This window comes from Anomalospiza imberbis, chromosome 20, assembly GCF_031753505.1.
Source record: "Anomalospiza imberbis isolate Cuckoo-Finch-1a 21T00152 chromosome 20, ASM3175350v1, whole genome shotgun sequence".
In the NCBI taxonomy this organism is placed as follows: Eukaryota; Metazoa; Chordata; class Aves; order Passeriformes; family Viduidae; genus Anomalospiza; species Anomalospiza imberbis.
In genome coordinates, this window is record NC_089700.1 from 1,038,211 (window position 1) to 1,056,828 (window position 18,618).

Below are 18,618 nucleotides of genomic sequence, written 5' to 3' on the forward strand. Positions count from 1 at the left end.
GGTGATGTGCAGGGATTGAGGGTGTTCGTGGTGCTGTGACCATCTCACATCACTGCACCAATGCCAGGCAGATCCTTCTCAGGCTCTGAATTTATCAGCAAAATTCCCAGCAGATCCCTAATGCAGTTTTACCAAGTGAATGGAACAATGTGGATCTTCAAGAGAAATTCCTTGAGGATTTTTCTTTAAATTAATTTACCACTTCACTCAGAACCCGTTTCTTTGTCTGGGTGTTTTCTGCACCATCATTTCTCTGTCTGAGGAGGTTTGGGGTTATTTTTGTGCTGACAGAGACAGAAATCTGTGCTCTGAGGTGGCTGCAGCCTCCAGAGCTGGCAGTGTTGATGCGGTGTACAGATATTTGTTTTGTTATTTTTGCTGTTGAGTACACAACTCTATCAAGGGGTCATTAGAATAAATGATTCTGTGATCCAATACATTTACTCAGTTAAAAGAATGTAGCCACAGCAGGAGCCCAGAGCAACCTGAGGGAGCTGTACAAGGATCCAATATTTGTGTGAGCTCAGTGGGAAGTGTTCAGAACTGATTTTTATCATTTTGGAGTGTGAATAAGCAGATCTGGCACCCAAGGGGAAGATCTCTGCTCACAATGAGCCACAATAAGGCTGCCGTTCCCTCCAGAGATGGATTTTAGTGTCCAAATTTCCTACTCTGAGCAGAGCCAACCCTCGGGATCACCCAGCAAGGTGGGGCTTAGGGAAGGGTTTGAGCAGGGAGTGGGAGCTGCTGCCTTCCCTGGGGAAGGGATGTGGGAATCATCCCCTGACAGTGATCTGCATGTTTTTCATCTGCTCCTGCCCCTGCTGGGGGTTGGTTCGATGTTCCCCCGGGGGTCCCCTGCCCAGGGGATCATTATCAAACATGTCCCTGTCACTCCAGCTGCTCCCCCTGTGCCCCTGCAGCTCCAGTGCCCTCAAACTCGGGGAGTGACAGAGCAATAGAGAGACAAAGGAGAGAAATGATACTCACTTCTAAAAATTTAAAAGGTTTATTAAACCTTATCAAAAATACGACAGAAGACTGAATAGAGAAAACATTACAGCGCTGGGGGCAAAGGATTCTATCACCATGTGCTCACCCACACCATGGAGGTTTCACCTTTTAACCCTTTGGTCCCTCCCAAAGTTCTGTCCATCGACTCCTCCTGCTCTGTCCAGTGCTGGAGATCACTTCCTGACATCCTGACTGGGGTCAGCTGTTGCCATGGTAACGAGCGACCCTCCCAAATGTCCCAAACCCAGGCACCCCTGATAACAGCACAAGGGGGTAAAACACAACTATAAATCTGTAAAACTTCTCCTAACATATATACAGGATATTTGCCTTTTAATTGAGAGTCACCCATCGCATTGCTCATCTGTCACAAAACAAACATCTGCATCTGAAAGGAGCAGAGCCCGAGCAGAGATGTCAGGGAGGCAGCCAGGCTGGGTGCAAGTGCCACATTCCAGGGATGTCAGCGACTCTTATCCCTGTGAGGATAAATCTGTGAACCTCAGCTTCCAGCACTGGTGTCCTTTGTATAAAGACAATTGAAGCAATATAAATATTTACTTTATGGCCCGCTGGTGTGTGGGTGCATGCTTTCACAAAATTATCCAGGATTCTAGTACCAGAGGGCAGGGTTAGGTGGGATATTGGGCAGGAATTGTTCCCTGGGAGGGTGGGCAGGCCCTGGCACAGGGTGCCCAGAGCAGCTGTGGCTGCCCCTGGATCCCTGGCAGTGCCCAAGGCCAGGCTGGATGGGGCTGGGAGCAGCCTGGGACAGTGGGAGGGGTCCCTACCCTGGCAGGGGTGGGATGGGATTTAAGGTCCCTCCCACCCAAACCATTCTGGGATTCCAGATTTTTGTTAAATTTATCTATTCCCCAATGTTGGCTTCCTTTTGCTATGTCAGCCTTGTCCTGGCATTTTCCAATGCCACATTTTTAACACGGGCAGGAAAGCTCTGCTGAACTCATGCTCAAAACCCTCTGTGTGGATATTCCAGCAGACTGCACCTCTTTTTCCTACTGCCATTCGAAAGTTCTCCATTTCAAGGGCATTTTCAGGACAAAATTGGAATTTATTTTAATAACAGAATCAAATGAAGATAAACCTCCCAGAAACTGCTGGTTCAGCTCAGGATAGGCGTGGAAAATAAAACCTCTTGCCCAGGATTGTTTTGTGAACTTCCAGAGAAAGAGAACAAAGCCCTGCGAGGAGGGGATGGAGAGAAGCCTCGCCTCTGTCCTGCTGTCCCTGAGCCAGCTGAGTCTTTGTCACCTTCAGCCCCTTCTGAGCTTGCCTAGACTTCCTGTGGAACATGGGGGCTCAGTTTAATTTTGATCTGAGGTTAAACTTGCTCTGGGAACAAACCCCAGCAGATCAGTGCTGGATGTGGCTCAGAGCAGAGCTGGGTAGGGAACAGGCAAACTGGTGTGGGACAGGGCTGAAGTGGCCCAGAGCAGCTCCTGAACTGCTCCTAAACTGTGCCAAAACTGCTCCCAACCCACTCTGGGGCTGGCAGGGGACGTGTCCTGGTACCCCGAGCCAAACCTTTAGGTGTGATCTCAGCTTGTTGGGAAGATTTCGATTTAGATTTTAGGTTTGTGTTTTGGTTCACATCTTGATTCATGCTGAGCAGGGAAATACTGGCATAAATCTCCCAAGATGAGGATCTTGGGAATGAAGGGAAAAGCTGAGCCTGCTGTGCTTGTGCTGTGCTCCTTCCTCCTGCGCTGAATTGGGCTTTTCATTTCGGGTAGGTGTGTGATACCTCAGAGAATATTTACACTGAGGATTGGGAATAACCAACACATTTTTGTGAATCCAATTCCCTTCAAATTGCCCTCAGTTTTTACCCAAGTGGGACTTTGATCAAAGGCTTTGAAATTGCTGTTAGACCCAGAATTCCTGCCCTGTTTTTCCTGAATATGTGCCTGGTTTTCATCAGCGGGTTTAAAATGTGTTTCACTCAGCAGCGGCACAACACCCTCATTTATCTGGGGCCTGTTTCTCAGCAAACAAATCAAACGGGGTTTCTCTTGTATCATTTGGAACAGAAAATGGAGGACTGGGCCAAAGGAAAATGACTTTGATGTGGGGTTTTGCATTTCTGTAGCTCAGAGCAGTTTGTCCTGTGTGACCGTGGGGTTGTCACACGTGGCCAGGCTGACACTGAAATGCACTGAACTGGGGCATGTGTCCCCAGGGCTGGTGACAGGGACCTGCAAACCTGGCTTGTAAAGGTACTTCCATAGTAGTACCCCAGTACTGTGGCTTCCCAGTGCCAGAGGGCAGGGATGGGTGGGATATTGGGCAGGAATTGTTCCCTGGGAGGGTGGGCAGGCCCTGGCACAGGGTGCCCAGAGCAGCTGTGGCTGCCCCTGGATCCCTGGCAGTGCCCAAGGCCAGCCTTTCTTCTTCTGGCAGTGGTGACTTTCTCTCCAAATTTCCCCCATATCTCCCTGGCTTAAGGATGATCAAGATCCATGTCCTGAAGGATGATCACTCCTCTGGCAGCCTGGTCTGCTTTGCCAACCACCCCTCCCTCTCCGAGAGCGTTCATTATTCACAGAACCCCAGAATGGGTTGGGTTGGAGGCACCTTGCAGCCCATCCCATCCCACCCCTGCCATGGCAGGGACACCTCCCACTGCCCCAGGCTGCTCCAAGCCCTGTCCAGCCTGGCCTTGGGCACTGCCAGGGATCCAGGGGCAGCCCCAGCTGCTCTGGGCACCCTGTGCCCGGGCCTGCCCACCCTCCCAGGGAGGAATTTTGTTCCTTTCCCACAGCCAGGGGCCAGCAGGGCTCTGCCAGGACAGGGAAGGAGCAATGGGAGAAGGCACAGACAGAGGGCTGGGAGAGCCCCCAGCCCTGAGGAATCCTCTCCTTTCCCCACCTGCATGGCTCTGGAGCCAGCTGAGCGCTGATTGCTGAGCAGGAATTCAATTAGGGCAGCTAAACCCCAATCCATCCCAGCCATGCACCCTCAGAGGAAACGTTCAGTAATCAGCATGGAGTGGCTGATTAAAGGCCATTAAAATGCACCAGGAATGATTCTAATCCTCTCCACTTCCAGCCCAGCTCTTTTCCGGGTGTTGGATAATCAGTGCTGACTTTAGCTCTCAGCCCTGACACAGTGCCCCTGCTCGGCACGGAGCTGCTGCCCCATCTCACAGCAGAGGAAAACAAGGCAAGAATAATCGGATTTATAGAAAACAAGACCTGGAATCTGCAGGAGGAAACACCCTGGAAGTGTTCTGTCCTCCTCCAGGGGCACAGGAGACATATGGATGATATTAAAAATTGAATTGCAACAAGAGTTGACGACTTCTGTGGTGGGGAGTTTGTTACATCTCAGAAATTTGTGGGTAGTGTGGTAACTTTATTATATTTATTGCTATCACGTTATCATATTTATTCTTGTTTTCTGAATGTGAAACTGGAAAAGCTCTGAACTGAACTTCCCTGAAAGTGTCTTTTCCACAACACCAGAAACATCCCAGTCTTTACTCACCAAGGTCATCACAGACCTTGTTAAGAGACCTTAAACCTGCCCAGGATAATTTACATTATCCCACCTGCCTGTGGCTGCTTTCAGAGCCTCCATGTGCCATTTGATAGACTTTAATTGCTCCTGCAATTAAAGCTGCAGTCGGTTCGCTCAGCACCTGCACAGCAAAATGCCGGCCTCGAGCCGGTCCCTGCTCCGGGTCCCAGCTGGTGTGAGCAGCAGGAGCTCCCTGGGCAGGCAGCGCTGCTCCCCCAGCCCTCAGCTGCTGGCAGAGGGCCTGGGGAGGCTGAGTGAAGTCCCGGCTAAGCCTTCAGGTGGCCTTTTGTCACTCCCGGGTCATTGTGGGGTAGCAGTGCTTTGGGGGGCTGCTGGGGCGGGCTGCAGTGCCCCCTCACCCTCTGTGCCCTCTCTGCCATGGCCAGGGCTCCTCTGGTCACACAGGGGCTGGGGACACTCCTGTCCTGGCTGTCACCTGTCCCCATGATGGCTCTTCACCCCAGGAGCCCCTGGTGGTTGCCACTGCTGGTGACACAGTGTGCTGCTGCTGATGGCTCTGGACCAGACACTGCTGCAGCTTCATCAGGCCAGGTCTTGGAATCTTCCTTAATTCCTTCACTAAAAAAGGGGGAAAGAGGAGATCCCAGGAATCATGGAATGGTTTGGGGTGGAAGGGATCTTAAAGCCCACCTTGTCCAGCCTCTTCCTCTATCCCAGAGTGCTCCCAGCCCCATCCAGCCTGGCCTTGGACACTTCCAGGGATCCAGGGGCAGCCCCAGCTTCACTGAGATGTACAAATTCCATGATTCTGTGATTCTGTTATTCCCTGATTCTGTGATTCCATGATTCCCTGACTCTGGGAAGCAGGACACAGCTCTGGACAATCAGCAGCTCCTGCTGTGCTCACACTGGATGTGCAGAGAGCTCATTTCAAACAACCTGCCCCTCTCTTTAAGCACAAACCCCAAGCAGGTGCAGCCACCACATCCCAACTAATGAATTGCCCAGAAAATGGGATCTGGAATTCCATTGAGAAAGCTTTTCTGTGGCTAGGAATAAATAAAATCCCTGATTATGAGGGCTTGGATCACTGGTGTTGCATCTGAAAAGCTGCAGAGGTCAAAGCCTCAGCTCACTGCAGGGATGGAAACATTTCTTGTTTATAATTAGAGAATCATTAAGGTTGGAAAAGACCTTTGAGATCATCAAGTCCAACCTAAAGCCAAAGTAAAGGGCAGGAAGGAGATAGAGGAGAACATCAAACACAAATCGATCCATCCATCTGAACCTATCACTGAAATGGGAATCTGAGGAGGAGAGCCTGGATACTGGAGATGTGGAATGGGATTTCAGGAGCTGCTGAATTGCTGGTTCATAGCAATAAATGACACCTTGATTTAGCATTGACTGAAACTGAACCTATCACTGAAATGGGAATCTGAGGAGGAGAACCTGGATACTGGAGATGTGGAATGGGATTTCAGGAGCTGCTGAATTGCTGGTTCATAGCAATAAATGACACCTTGATTTAGCATTGACTGAAACCACTCCCCAGTCAGTGGGCAGTGTCAGGGTGCTTTCAGCCCATTGTTTTTAGCCAGTTCTGCCAAACTGGAGAATCTTTTGGGCAATGATAATTGCAGTGACTCTGAGGAGGCAGCAGCATTCCCTCTCATTGTGCAGGTCACCGTGGGTGAGGGATGATGAAGTCCCATTCCCTTTTAGCATGAACAAGACATGTTCAAACTTTAAACACTTCAAATATCACTGACAATAAAAAGTCACATTCTTTCAACATGATGAACCCAGTGATTCATAAGTCTCTGTTCTCTTTAGAGCAGGGGAAGGTACCTAAGATGGAAATATTTCCCAGAAAATCAGATTTTCAGTCTGTGGGGATGAAGATCAACCCCTGCTTGAGGGCAGACCCCACCTGAAGAGGTGACAGAGCCACTGTTGTGCAGGCAGAGCACCCCTGGGGCACCTGGAAGGTGACAAAAGGCTGGATCAGGGAGTGAATCTCTCCACCAGCATTCCCTGCCAGATACCCAGCACGGAGCAGAATCCCAGGGGCAGCTCTGCCTGAGGAATGAACTCAGCTGTCAGAGGAGAGGGATCTGCTGATCACTTCCTTCCCTGCTGGAATTGCTGATCCTCAGCACAGAGGGAGCAGGAGCCTGGGCTTTGGGAAGTTATTTCCACTCAGCTCAGGGGAGAAGTCAGTTAATGGCTTTAATTAGCAATCTTTTCAAGTCTTCCCCTCAGCAGAGGCACAGGTTTGCCCACGCTGGGGTTTGCAGCCCCCGTGATTCAAACTCTCCTTTGGATGCGGCACACAATGAATAGAAATCCCCCTTTTTTCCAAGCAGAACAGACTTGGGGCTCCAAGACAGCCTCTCCTGTCTGTGGCAGAGCCTGTACCTGGGCACATCCACTGCCACTGCTCTGGTTTCTCTGTTTCCCTCATTCCCTTTCTCCTCTGGCTTGTAAGGAATCAATCCAAGTGCTGCACGTTTCATCTTTATGCAGGAAGCAGGAATTTCACATCCCTTCAGTCTCAGGGTGTGATGAGTTGCCAGGGGAGCAGGACTCCTGAAATCCCAGGAACTGATCTGATCACACAGGCAGAGCTCGTGGTTGCTTTTAGGATATGATCGGATCAGCAAGATAAAATTTTAATTAAATTGCAGTGATTCCCAGGTTTAATGGGTGCTCCAGTTTTCAGTGTTCCTTGGAAACAAACCCACAGGAGCTGAGCTTTGTGATGCCGAGGGATGTGGGGTTATTGCTGCCACCCCCCTGGGGCAGGAGGGATGGCAGGGCATGGACCAGGAGGGATGGCTTTGGGATGGAGACGGCTCAGGAGTGAGGTCACCTGCTCTGGGGTGGCTCAGAGCCATCCTGTCTCAGAACCATCAGAACCATCAGAACCACAGGGCCATCCTGGCTCAGAACCTCCTGTCACAGCCTGCCTGAAGAGCCACCTGCCAGTGACTCAACAGACCTCTGTTTGTCACCCTAAGGAGCATCTGAACAGCTGAGCCAGTGGGATGTGCCAGAGGGAAGATTCCCTTTTTTTACCCCAGTTCCTCACCCCAGCGTGGGAAGGTCAGGCAGGTTTGATCCCAGAGATCCCAGCCACGGAGCTGGAATTCTCTGGCCCAGAACTCGCGTTGTCCCCATGTGGCAGCATCACAAGCAAACTTCTTCCTGCAGAGAAAGACATTTCCCAAAGTTCTGGACCTCTGGGTTTACTCAATCCCAGCAAAGCGTGGGGTTTTTTCCCAGCTCCTCAGCCCTGCCTGATTTGCCAACCTGCTGCATTCCTTCCTTCGAGCTGCTGCTGCCCCAAAATGTCCCCGTGCTTATCACTTTTCCTTGCACCAAGAGCTTTTAGCACAGATAGGGTGGGTTTAGTGCTGCCTGTGTGCAGCTTCCTTCCCCATCTGTTCCTCAGTTGTTTCTGAAACATTTCAGAGCAAAATCTCATCCTCATAAAATCAGGTCCTATCAGTGATAGGAACAGAGAGCAACAGGGCACCTGCTCCACGTGCATTGTTCCAGGCTGCCTGTGGAGTGGGTAATGGAAGATTATTGTCAATGTTGTGTGTGTTTACATTTATTTTATAAATAACTTAATCCAGCAGAGCTTTGGAGCTTCCTTACACTGGGAATAAAGGCTGGATTTGTTGAAAAGTGAGTTTGTCTAAAAACCTTCTCTGCATTCCAGCAGGGCTGGGAGCAGCAGGGGCTGCTGAAAGCCCTGGTTTGGAAGCCATCAGGAGGGATAACACAAAGGAGCAGCTGCTGGGCCATGCTGACTTTGCACACTCCAAACCCAGGAGCTTCTGCTGCTTTCCTGCTCTGCTGGTTCCTGGGCCAAAGCTCTGCCTGACCAGAGGCACAAAGCCAGCACTCTCCATCTCCCAGGAGAGTCATGGAATATCCTGAGCTGGATCCCCAGGGATCATCCAGCCCAGCCCCTGGCCCTGCACAGGCACCCCAACAATCCCAGCCTGGGCATCCCTGGGAGCTCCTGGAGCTCCGGCAGCCTCGGGGCCGTGCCCATTCCCTGGGGAGCCTGGGCAGTGCCAGCACCCTCTGGGGAAGAGCCTTTCCCAGATCTCCACCCTAAGAAGCCAGAGCATGGATTTGCCACCTTGCCTTGCTCCCAGTGGAGCACCCAGGGAGCATTTATTCCCTTTTCCAGTCTGCCATTTTACCAGGAAACATTGGTTGCTGGGGGAAAAGAAATGTTTTGTGTTTTCAGATTTGATTTTGTGCCCCTCTCTTTTTGCTCTTGGGGGTGACCATTGTGCCTTGGATTCTGCTTAGAGCCAAGCCTTGTAGTCCAATGCATTGCTGGGATGTGTGTTCAACAATTGCAGATAACCCAGACAATGCAGACACCTGGATTTGTGTTTAATTCCTACCTGAGCCTTGGCCATGGGCTCCCACATGGGAAGACCTGCTCCATTCTCCCTGGGAAGCACTCAGCTGCTTTGTTTTCTTATTTGGGTGCTTCTTCCTACTGCTTGGCTGACATTTCCTCCATCTTTCCTTTGTTTTCCTGTGCCTGTGGAGCTGGGGATGAAGTCAGGAGTTCTCAGAAGGATTGCCAGGCAGGGAAGCAGCCTCAGTAATAAAAGGCATAAAAACAACCCCCCTCCTAAACCCAATCCATTATTTCCTTGCTTACACACTGCAAATACAAACTCAACATATTAACTCACCATTCACTCCTGATTCCATGATTTTATGTTTGCCTTTTATATCCATAATATCCATTTTCCACTTTCATAACACCCAACAAAAAAAATCCCTTCCCAATCCCGCCCTCTTTGTTCTCCTCTGTTTGCAGCCAGTCTGGCTTAGCAGGAGCACATCTGGAGCTCAGCTGCAGCTGTGCTCCCTGCCTGCTGCAGGAGTCTGGGGAGTCTCAGCCCTCCCACGCTGAATTTGAGGCAGCAACTGGAGCTCGTGTGGAACAGTTGAAGATAACGCTCTGCCAAAATGAAGCTTTGATAAACAAGTTGGTTTTCCCTTTTATTTCCAGTGGGAAATTGGATGTGCAGTCCAAAGTATTAAACTGCACATTTGGAAAGTGGGATTTTCCTGGGACCAAAGGGGTCCCAAAGGGGGTGGTTCAGGAGATGGTATAAAATAACACAAAGGGACAAGGGGATGAGTTCACATCAATGAGCTGTGTTATCCATTCAAATGAGCCAAATTTCCATGGGTAAGGAGACAAAAAATCCATGTGGAGACAAAAAACCTCAGGTGGTATCAGGTTTTCTTGGTTGTTGCCAGTGTAATTCCCACCAGCCCTTAAAATGCAGGAAAATGGCACAATTCTCCAAAATGTAAAAACCCACTGGGCCCAACAGTCCCTGGATTCAAGCAAAATGTAAAATGTAGTTCATTAAATAATGGAATCATGAATTCATGGAATCATGAGATCACAGAGTCATGAAATCATGGAATCATAGAATCACAAAACATTGGAATCACAGACTCATTGAATCATGAAATCATGTAACTACAGAACCATGGAACCACAGAATCATGGAATAATGGAGTGACAGAATTATGGAATCATGAAATCATAGAATCAGGGAATCACTACATCATAGAATCATGGAACTGTGGAATCACAGGATTATGGAATCATGGAATCATGGAATCCCAGAACCATGAAATAATGGAATCTTTGAATGGTTTGGGCAAGAAGGGACCTTAAAACTCCTCTTGTTCTAGCCCATGCCCCACAGTGTGAAACAGTTTCAAACTGAGAAGAGCTCCTTGAGAAGCAGCCTTTCCTTCTCCAGGGCCAGCGTGGAGTTTCTGGAGTTTCTCCTCTATATCCCAGTGGGCAGGTTGAGATCCAAAAGCAGATTTGGTACCCTAGGAGCAGCAGGGATCAGCTGAGGCAGGCTGGGGGATCAGCCTGGTAAGGAACTGAGGCTGGAGCCATCCCAGATCCTCCCAAAGCCAGAGGCAATCCTGAGGCAGAGCTTTCTCTTCACAGTGGGATTTTATGGACACATCCCTAGGCACTGGTGCACAGAGAAGGTGGGAATCCTGACTCCCGGGTCACAGTTAACATTGCTTCCTTGGGCTGTAGCTGTTCCCAGCTGGTGCTGGACAGATTCCTTGGGTACACTGGTACAGCAGCTTTTCCTGAAGAGGTGAATTCCTGTGTTGAGTATTATCAAACACCTACCTGGGTTAAACAGGAGAGGATGGAGGACACTGGTGCTTTTCCAGCTTAAAGCCCCATGAGAATGAAAATTCCAGCTGTAGGAGCGAGCACTGAGGGAAGGGAACCACTGCATGGAGAAAGGGAGCAAGGCACCAGCAGGGCCATTTCCAGTGGGGCTCCAGTTTCATCCAGTTGCTGGGCAGCTGCACCAGAATGGGGATTGTGCTCCTTTTCCTGCCAGCCCAGGGGCTTCTCCTGCAGGTTTGCTCTCCTGTGGGAGCTGTGAGCCAGTGGACAGGGTGAAGGTGGCTGATTTCTCCATGGGGGTGGTGGCCAGGCTGGTTCCAGGTCTGTGTTCCCCTCACTTTTGGGAGACAGGCACAGGCAGAAGGATGTGGAAAACACCTGGGATGCTCCACGGGCTGTAGACAAAAGATGCTGTTCTTGATGCTCATCCCTGGTGCCCTCCTTCCATGGCAAAATAAACACAGGGTGACACCAAACCTTTTCCATATGTGCATCCCTGAGCTCAGAGAGGGCTGGCACCACTCGGGAATAGGACCCTGAAGTTATTTTTAGTAGATCCATGGGAATGTTAGCTCAGCCCTCAGCAAGTGGAAAACTGGGGAAGGTTGAGAAAGGAATAGGGAAAAAACAGCTTGTGGTGTGTGTGTTCAGTTCTTGGATGTCATTGGGATCTGCTCCACCGTGTCGTGGAAGGGAGATGGTGGGATGGGAGAAGTTAATGAGGAGGAAACCATCATCAATTCCAGAAGGTGCTTCCTCAAGAGGAAACTCTGGTGGCTAAAAAGAAGAAACTTAAGTGGATAAAAAGAAGAAACTTAGGTGGAGAAAGAGATAACTGGGTTATCTTTTTTATGTCAGAATTTGGGAAGGTGATGACTGGAGCTGGGGAAGGGTACAAATGAAACAGGAGACAGTTTCAGAGCAAGCCCAAGGAGAGCATTTCTCCTGCAAGGTGTGAAATTTCCTGACAGCACAAGTTGGATGTGCTCGAAGTTCACAGAACTTCCCAAAATAACTTGGCAAATTATTCACTCAAGGTCTCTCTTCCTCCCTTCTGCAATGAAGGTGGGATTCTCCCCCGACATCTGCTCTGAATCTGCCCATGCACGTGTCCATCCATGGGTTATTACATCCACCAGGAGGAAAACTTCTTCCCAAAGAAAGAGATGGAGTTTAGGGAGTACTAAAAGTGAACATTATGCTCTTTTTCCTTCCTATGAGATAAGCAAATAGCAGCTGTGATAGACCCTGATCTTGAACCTCAGCAGTCCAGACCCCACAGCTGCACCACCACCAGTGGAGAAAATGAGCTCTGATGTTCTCTGAAAGCCAGCACTGTATCTCCTTCATCTTCCAGCATTCAATATTTCCTCTTCCAATATTCAGTGTTTCCTCTTCCAGTGTTCAATACTTCATCAGGAATTTGCCTCTCATCGACCTCTAAACACCACCATTGCCCCAGCATGGCCCTGGAGTGATGGATTGCACCATTAGCATCTAAATGTGGGATAAAAACTCCAATTGATCCTCTCAGAGGCAACAGAAAATTCCAATTTAAGGCATCACTTTTTATTTTTATTGCATAAATTACAATCAGGACTAATGATGTCTGGGGATTCCTTCTACCTTTCCTTTTGTTCTGTAGTTAGCAAAGTCTGCATCTTCCCAGGAATTTATCCCATTCCACCAATCTGGAAGTCTCAGTCAAGGCTGAAGTTAGATAAAGAAATGCAATGTAAGGGTGGGAGGGACTTCCTGCCCTTTGGGTTTGCTGGGATTGCTGTTGTGTGTCCTAAGGAACCTCAGCACCAGCCCTGGCGCTGCTGCACACGGACCACACAGAATCCCAGGATCACTGGGACTGGAAAATGCCTCCAAGATCACTGAACCCACCCTGTGCCCCATCCCCACCTTGTCCCCAGCCCAGAGCACTGAGTGCCACCTCCAGGGGACACCTCCAGGGATGGGCACTCCAAACCTCCCTGGGCAGCCCCTGCCAATCCTTGACAATGCTTCCCCATGGGGAAATTCCTGCTGATGTCCACCCTGAGCCTCTCCTGGCCCAGCCTGGGGCTGTTCCAGAAAAAAAAGTAGACAGAGTTGGCATTTTTAGCACTTGTTTTATTTAATTTTACTTTTTGCTAAGCTCGTCAGTGAGAATTCGTGCTGTGACTTAATAAAGCCAGTTCATGACTCTGTCTTGGCCTCCCCACATCTGAATGTCAGAGCCACGGGTGGTGTTGGGGCACTGTGGGGATTTGTTTGCAAAGGCCTTGAAGGCTCCCCCAGGCAATCCGAGGGTGCTGATGGCTGGAACAGCCCAATTATCACCCAGCACCACCACCATGGTCACCACTAAACCATGTCCTAAGTGCCACATCCACACTTCTTGGACACTCCCAGCAATGGGGATTCCACCACTGTTGGACAGCCCTTTCAGTGAAGAAATTTTTCCTATTTTCTAATCCAAACCTCCCCTGGCCCAGCCTGGGTCTGTTCCCTCTCCTCCTGTCCCTGTTCCCTGGCAGCAGAGCCCGACCCCCCGGCTGTCCCCTCCTGTCAGGAGCTGTGCAGAGCCACAAGGTCCCCCCTGAGCCTCCTTTTCTCCAGGCTGAGCCCCTTTCCAGCTGCCTCAGCTGCTCCTGGGGCTCCAGCCCCTTCCCAGCTCCCTTCCCTGGACACGCTCCAGCCCCTCAGGGGCTGCATTGTCCTGAGGGGCCCAGGGCTGACCCCAGCGTTTGAGGGGTCTCAGCAGTGTCACACATCCCTGGGTCACCCTCCCAGTCCCATTCTGCTGCTCCTCTTGTTCCCCATGGCTGTGGGAACGCTCCAGTCTGGGATCACAACCTCTGTGTCCTCTGGGCCCAAATGGCAGAGTCTGAGGGGAACCTGCAAGAATTAAGAAACAAACAACAGCATAAAGAGTTGGGTTATTTTTAATTTAAAATGCAGCACCCAGAGAGAGGCCAGAGCTACCTGGATCTCCTCACCTGATGAATTATTTATGTCTAATGACAACAACGCTCTGCCTTAGTGCTGATGTTTGAAGCAGGACTTCTGATCACCCAAGACTCACAAACCACACTCTGTCAAAAATCCCTTTCTTCCCCAAACCCATTACTCACCTGTAGGAATATTTCAGATGTGTTTTCACAAAGCTGCCTGACTTGTAATTAGCGAGTGCTCACACAACAAACTATTAAAGAGCAATTAGCTCAGGGAAATTTAGCGGAGCTGTTTGCAGGGCTGAGTCGAGGAGTGATAACATTTCCTTGATGGAGGCATGTCAGGTTTACACAGCCAAATCCCGGAAATTTATCGAATCCTCAGGATTCCCTGTGATCCCGTTCATTTTAGGGAGTTTTCATTAGCACCTCTAAAGAGCAGCTAACACTAACACCTGTTCCCAGAGTGTCTTTTCCCATCTTCTCCAGCATGTGTTGATTTGGCTCTTTAAGCTCTGAGAGAAGCAGATTCCCCTTTGTTCTCCCAGATCCTGAGCACCTCATTTATATCCATTCCTTTATTAATTGACAGAATATATAAATTGAAGACTAAGTTTCATTCCTTCTCACTGCATATAACATTGCCTTGTCAACTCTCATAACTTCTCTCTTCCCAAATAATTTGAAAATTATACATGAATGCTGCAAACTGCTTCAAATTATATTTTGCAATGCCTTCCTTTTGATCAGTTCTGATGGATATGGATATGGATATGGATATGGATATGGATATGGATATGGATATGGATATGGATATGGATATGGATATGGATGTGCACACACACACCCAGACCAGTTCTGGGGGCTCAGGGACTCCTTTCCCTGCAGCTCTTCTCAGCTTTTCCCTTGGAGAATCAACAACATCCAGCTTCCCCAACCAGAGTGTGCAGAGGGAAAGAAAGGCTGTAATACAGAAGGTGGCAGAGTCTGTTGCGAACTTTTGTTGCCTAAATGTGAATTTTATTCAATCGACCACTTTGCCAAAAAAGAAAAAATACAAATGGAATTTAAAAAAAAAAAAAAAACAAACCAAAAAAACCACCAAAAGAACCTAAAACCAAAACCCTGAAGAACCCACATTTGCCTTTACTGGAAAAAAAGAAAATCAGTGAAAAATGGACCTCTTTTGATGCCTAAACCCCAGGCAGATATAACAGAGTCTGCTCACCTTATCTCTCTGATAAAATCCAGGTGCACTTGACACACTCAGGTAGAGAGCAGATATTTCAGCCTGGCTCCAGCACTGACAGCAAAGTTAATCCACAATAAATGGGCAGGTCACAGAGGGCCCACGGAGATGATGGAACAGCAGACTTGGAGCAGCCTGGTCTATTGAAGGTGTCCCTGCCCAGGGCAGGAGATGATTTTAAAGCCCCTTCCAACCCAAACCATTCTGGGATTCAGCGATTCTGAGTTACCAAATAGCAGCAGCTCTCGGTGCATTTTAGATTGTTCTTTTTGCTTTCCTTCACCCACTCCTTGGTGAAATCAGCTGTTGTGAAATGATTCTTAGGGCAGCAAAGACTGGGGGAGCCCAAGAAATGACAAAGCAGGTGGGGGGGACACTCCGAGGGCAGCAAAGCACAACTTCCCCTCAGTGTGGCTGTGTCAAACGGGGCAGAAAAGGGGCAGAAAAGGAGCCACTCAAAGCCTCAGCAGACGTGGATTTCTCTCTCCTGAGGGATTTCAGAGCAGGATGAAGCATGCCAGGAAAAGTGCCAGAGATGACAGGAGTGATGAGCTGGAACAGCTGGCCAGGGAGCACAGATTTCCTGCAGGGAAAGGCAGCTTGTTGTGAGCAGGGAGAACAGAAAACTTGACATGTGTCATCAAGGAAAAGGGAAAAGGACTTTCTGGACCTGGTGGTGGAGCTTGACCCCAGGCAAGGAAAGGAGCAGGACCTTTCCAAAGGGCTCCTCTGCAGGCAGGCACTGAGGGTGTGCCGCCCCTGAGAGCTGGGGGAACCACAAGGCCTGACCCCAAACCACAGGGTCACTGTGTGCAGCAGGATTTGCATTTGTTCCAACAAACAAAGTTCAAGATAAATCCTTGGCAAGCTCAACCCCTCCCCTCACTCAGCAGGATGGATGTGTTAAGATCCCAAATACCCAGGGATCACAATCCCATCTGGACTTGAGCAGACACTGTCCTCTGCAAATGGAGCTCTGGAGATGTTCCTGGGTCAGGGCTGAAGTGAAGGCAAAGGACAGCCTGGCTTTGCAGCCTGGTCCTTCTTCCACTGACTGTCACAGGATCGATTCCAGCCTCTGTCCTCAGCTTTTTCTCCTCCAAAATCAGTGAATTTTTATTTTGCAAAAGAAGGAATTTCTCCAGCAGATGGAATGGGATGAAAATGCTGCCATTGAGCCAAGGCTCTTGGGCAAATAACAAACATTATGTAACATTTGCAAAGGAACTGCACCCAGAGACTGATGAAACCAAAACTGGACTCAAGGACTGATGAAATTGAGATCCCTCCCAGGCAAAAGGCCACCCCAAAGCTGGTGCTGGTCCCTCACAACAGGTTCTTCTTCCAGGGATGGAACTGGTCACATCACTAAATGCCATTTCCCCTGGTCCCTGCCAGGGTGAGTGTCTGCAGTCAGCTCGGGTCAGGCTGCCAGGTCCTTCCCTCTCGCTGTTAGGCCTCCAATTAATGAGGTTTTAATGAACTCGGGGCTCAGAACTTTCATGGATCAGTGACATTTCCTATTAGAAAAATATCCCTGCTCACACTGTGGAAGGTTCATGTCCGTCTCCAGAGCTGGGGCAGAAGCTGAGGACTCCAGGGTTGGAATGAGCAGGATTTTATTAACACATTTCATAATTTGGTGAGAAAAATAGATTGGTACCTGCAGAGCAGAGGAGGCATCAACAAGGCTCCAGGTGGGGTCCTGGACCCAGTGGGATAAAGAGAAATAGGGGATTATTGCCAGGGGAATGGTCTGGTGTCAGGAGGAATCAGTGAGGGAGGGAGATTTCAGTGTGGCATAAAGCTCATTTCCCATATCCAGCATCATAGAGTGCCAGGATGGTTTGGGTTGGAGGGACCTAAAATCCCACCCAGTGCCACCCCTGCCACGGCAGAGACACCTCCCACTGTCCCAGGCTGCTCCAAGCCCTGTCCAGCCTGGCCTTGGGCACTGCCAGGGATGCAGGGACAGCCCCAGCTGCTCTGGGCACCCTGTGCCAGGGCCTGCCCACCCTCACAGGGAACAATTCCTTTCCAGTATCCCATCCATCGCTGCCCTCTGGCAGTGGGAGCCATTCCCTGTGTCCTGTCCCTCCAGCCCTTGTCCCAAGTTTCTCTCCATCTTTCCTATCAGCACCTTCAGGCCCTGCAAGGCCACAGTGAGGTCACCCTGGAGCCTTTCCCTCTCCAGGTGAACAATCCCATCTCTGCCAGCCTTTCCCCCAGCAGAGCTGCTCCATTCCCAGTGGGCTGGGCTCTCTTTGGAAGCCCAGCTTTGATTTGTCCCCAGGTGCTGTCCCTTTGCTCTCCAAGCCCTGCTTCAGCAAGGCTCAGGGTGGGGGAGTTGAGATGCCATGTGACAATTTATTCAGTTTATTTTAGTGGGACAAGAGCCCTTAAGTGTCACTGAGCTAAATATTTCTCTAATTCATGCAGAACTGAAGTGCAATTAGCGGCCTGATGTCACAGGCCTGGGTCAGAGCTCTCTTCCGTGGTGTGGCTGCTCCAAGGTGGGAGCTCAGGGCTGGGGCAGGGCTCTCCTGCCTTGGGGACAGTCCCCAGCTGGCAGGGCAGGCTCAGGCTGGAGCTCAGGGAAAGGTTCCTGCCCCAGAGGGTGCTGGGCACTGCCCAGGCTGCCCAGGGAATGGGCACGGCCCCGAGGCAGGATGCCCAGGCTGGGATTGTTGGGGTGTCAGGAGCTGGACTGGGTGATCCCTGGGGGCCCCTTCCAGTCAGGATATTCTGTGATTCTACATTCAGCTCCCCAGAGACACATGGTCAGATCTGCCATAAAGGATACCCCAAGATAAAGATAATCCAAAGGCATTCATTTATTTATTGTGATATAGCACAGCAAAATCTGATGATTGGGCAGTCCAGACAAGGCAGGGAAGGAAAATTCACTGGACCTGCTCCATCTGCTGTGTCCTCTGCTCTGAGGAACCCCTTGAGCACACCTGTCCCATGTTCCTGGGGCAGGTGATGGGATGGAGAGCTGCTGCTGGGAGGCTCCCACTGCATTCCCAGTGGGCTCCAAACAAGCCTGTGGAGCTCCTAAATGTGTTCCAAATCTGCAGTGTCCCTGCTGTCCCCAGGAGGAGCTCCCCAGGTGAGCTATTCCCACATTTCATCTGCACTCTGCTGTGGGATCACCTGTGCTGGGGGCCCAGCTCTGCTCCTGCTTTCCCTGGGCCTGCTGAGCTTTCCTGCAGGAAAAGCTGCTCATTTATCCCAGTGTGGAGGTGCCAGTGCTCCCTCCTTGGTGCAGACTGAGTCAGGCATTAAAATCACTTTGCTGAAGTTTATTTTTCAGCACTGACAGCTGATCTGTATTTTCTGCTCTCTCTCTGTTATTGGTAGCTGCTGGGAGCTCACAAATGCCAAGTGAATTGCTGGAGGGGACTTCAGAAATGATCACCTTGTTTGTAGCATGGCAAAGAAAAAATCATGGACTCCCTGCACTGGAGTAACTGAGCAGATACTCCAGGCTTTGGTTTTGATGTCATGGTTTTCAGCTGAATTAATCTTAGTTTCAAACAATGGTTGCTATGTGGAGAGCAAAAGGTGGCATAAAAATAATTACAACATGCAAATATAAGGAAAGACAAATCCACATCCCACCACAGGGTGACAGAGAGAAACAAATTCAAAATATTCAAATAATTTCTGTCCTTCCT

At 49.8% G+C, this 18,618-nt stretch overlaps 1 protein-coding gene and 1 long non-coding RNA gene across 7 annotated transcripts in view; one reads left to right on the plus strand and one right to left on the minus strand.

Moving 5' to 3' along the window:
• The window catches only part of CALN1 (calneuron 1), a 146,573-nt gene that overhangs the window by 109,521 nt on the left and 18,434 nt on the right, over positions 1–18,618 (plus strand). The window lies entirely within an intron of this gene.
• LOC137485565 (uncharacterized) lies at positions 11,104–14,430 on the minus strand. 2 transcript variants are annotated; one of them, XR_011005368.1, is made up of 3 exons: positions 13,870–14,255; positions 11,992–12,213; positions 11,104–11,521 (listed from the first exon to the last, which is right to left on the minus strand). It is a non-coding gene; the product is annotated as an uncharacterized lncRNA (long non-coding RNA). The 2 variants fall into 2 exon arrangements; XR_011005367.1 differs by lacking the exon at positions 11,104–11,521 and having other exon boundaries at positions 11,765–12,213; positions 13,870–14,430.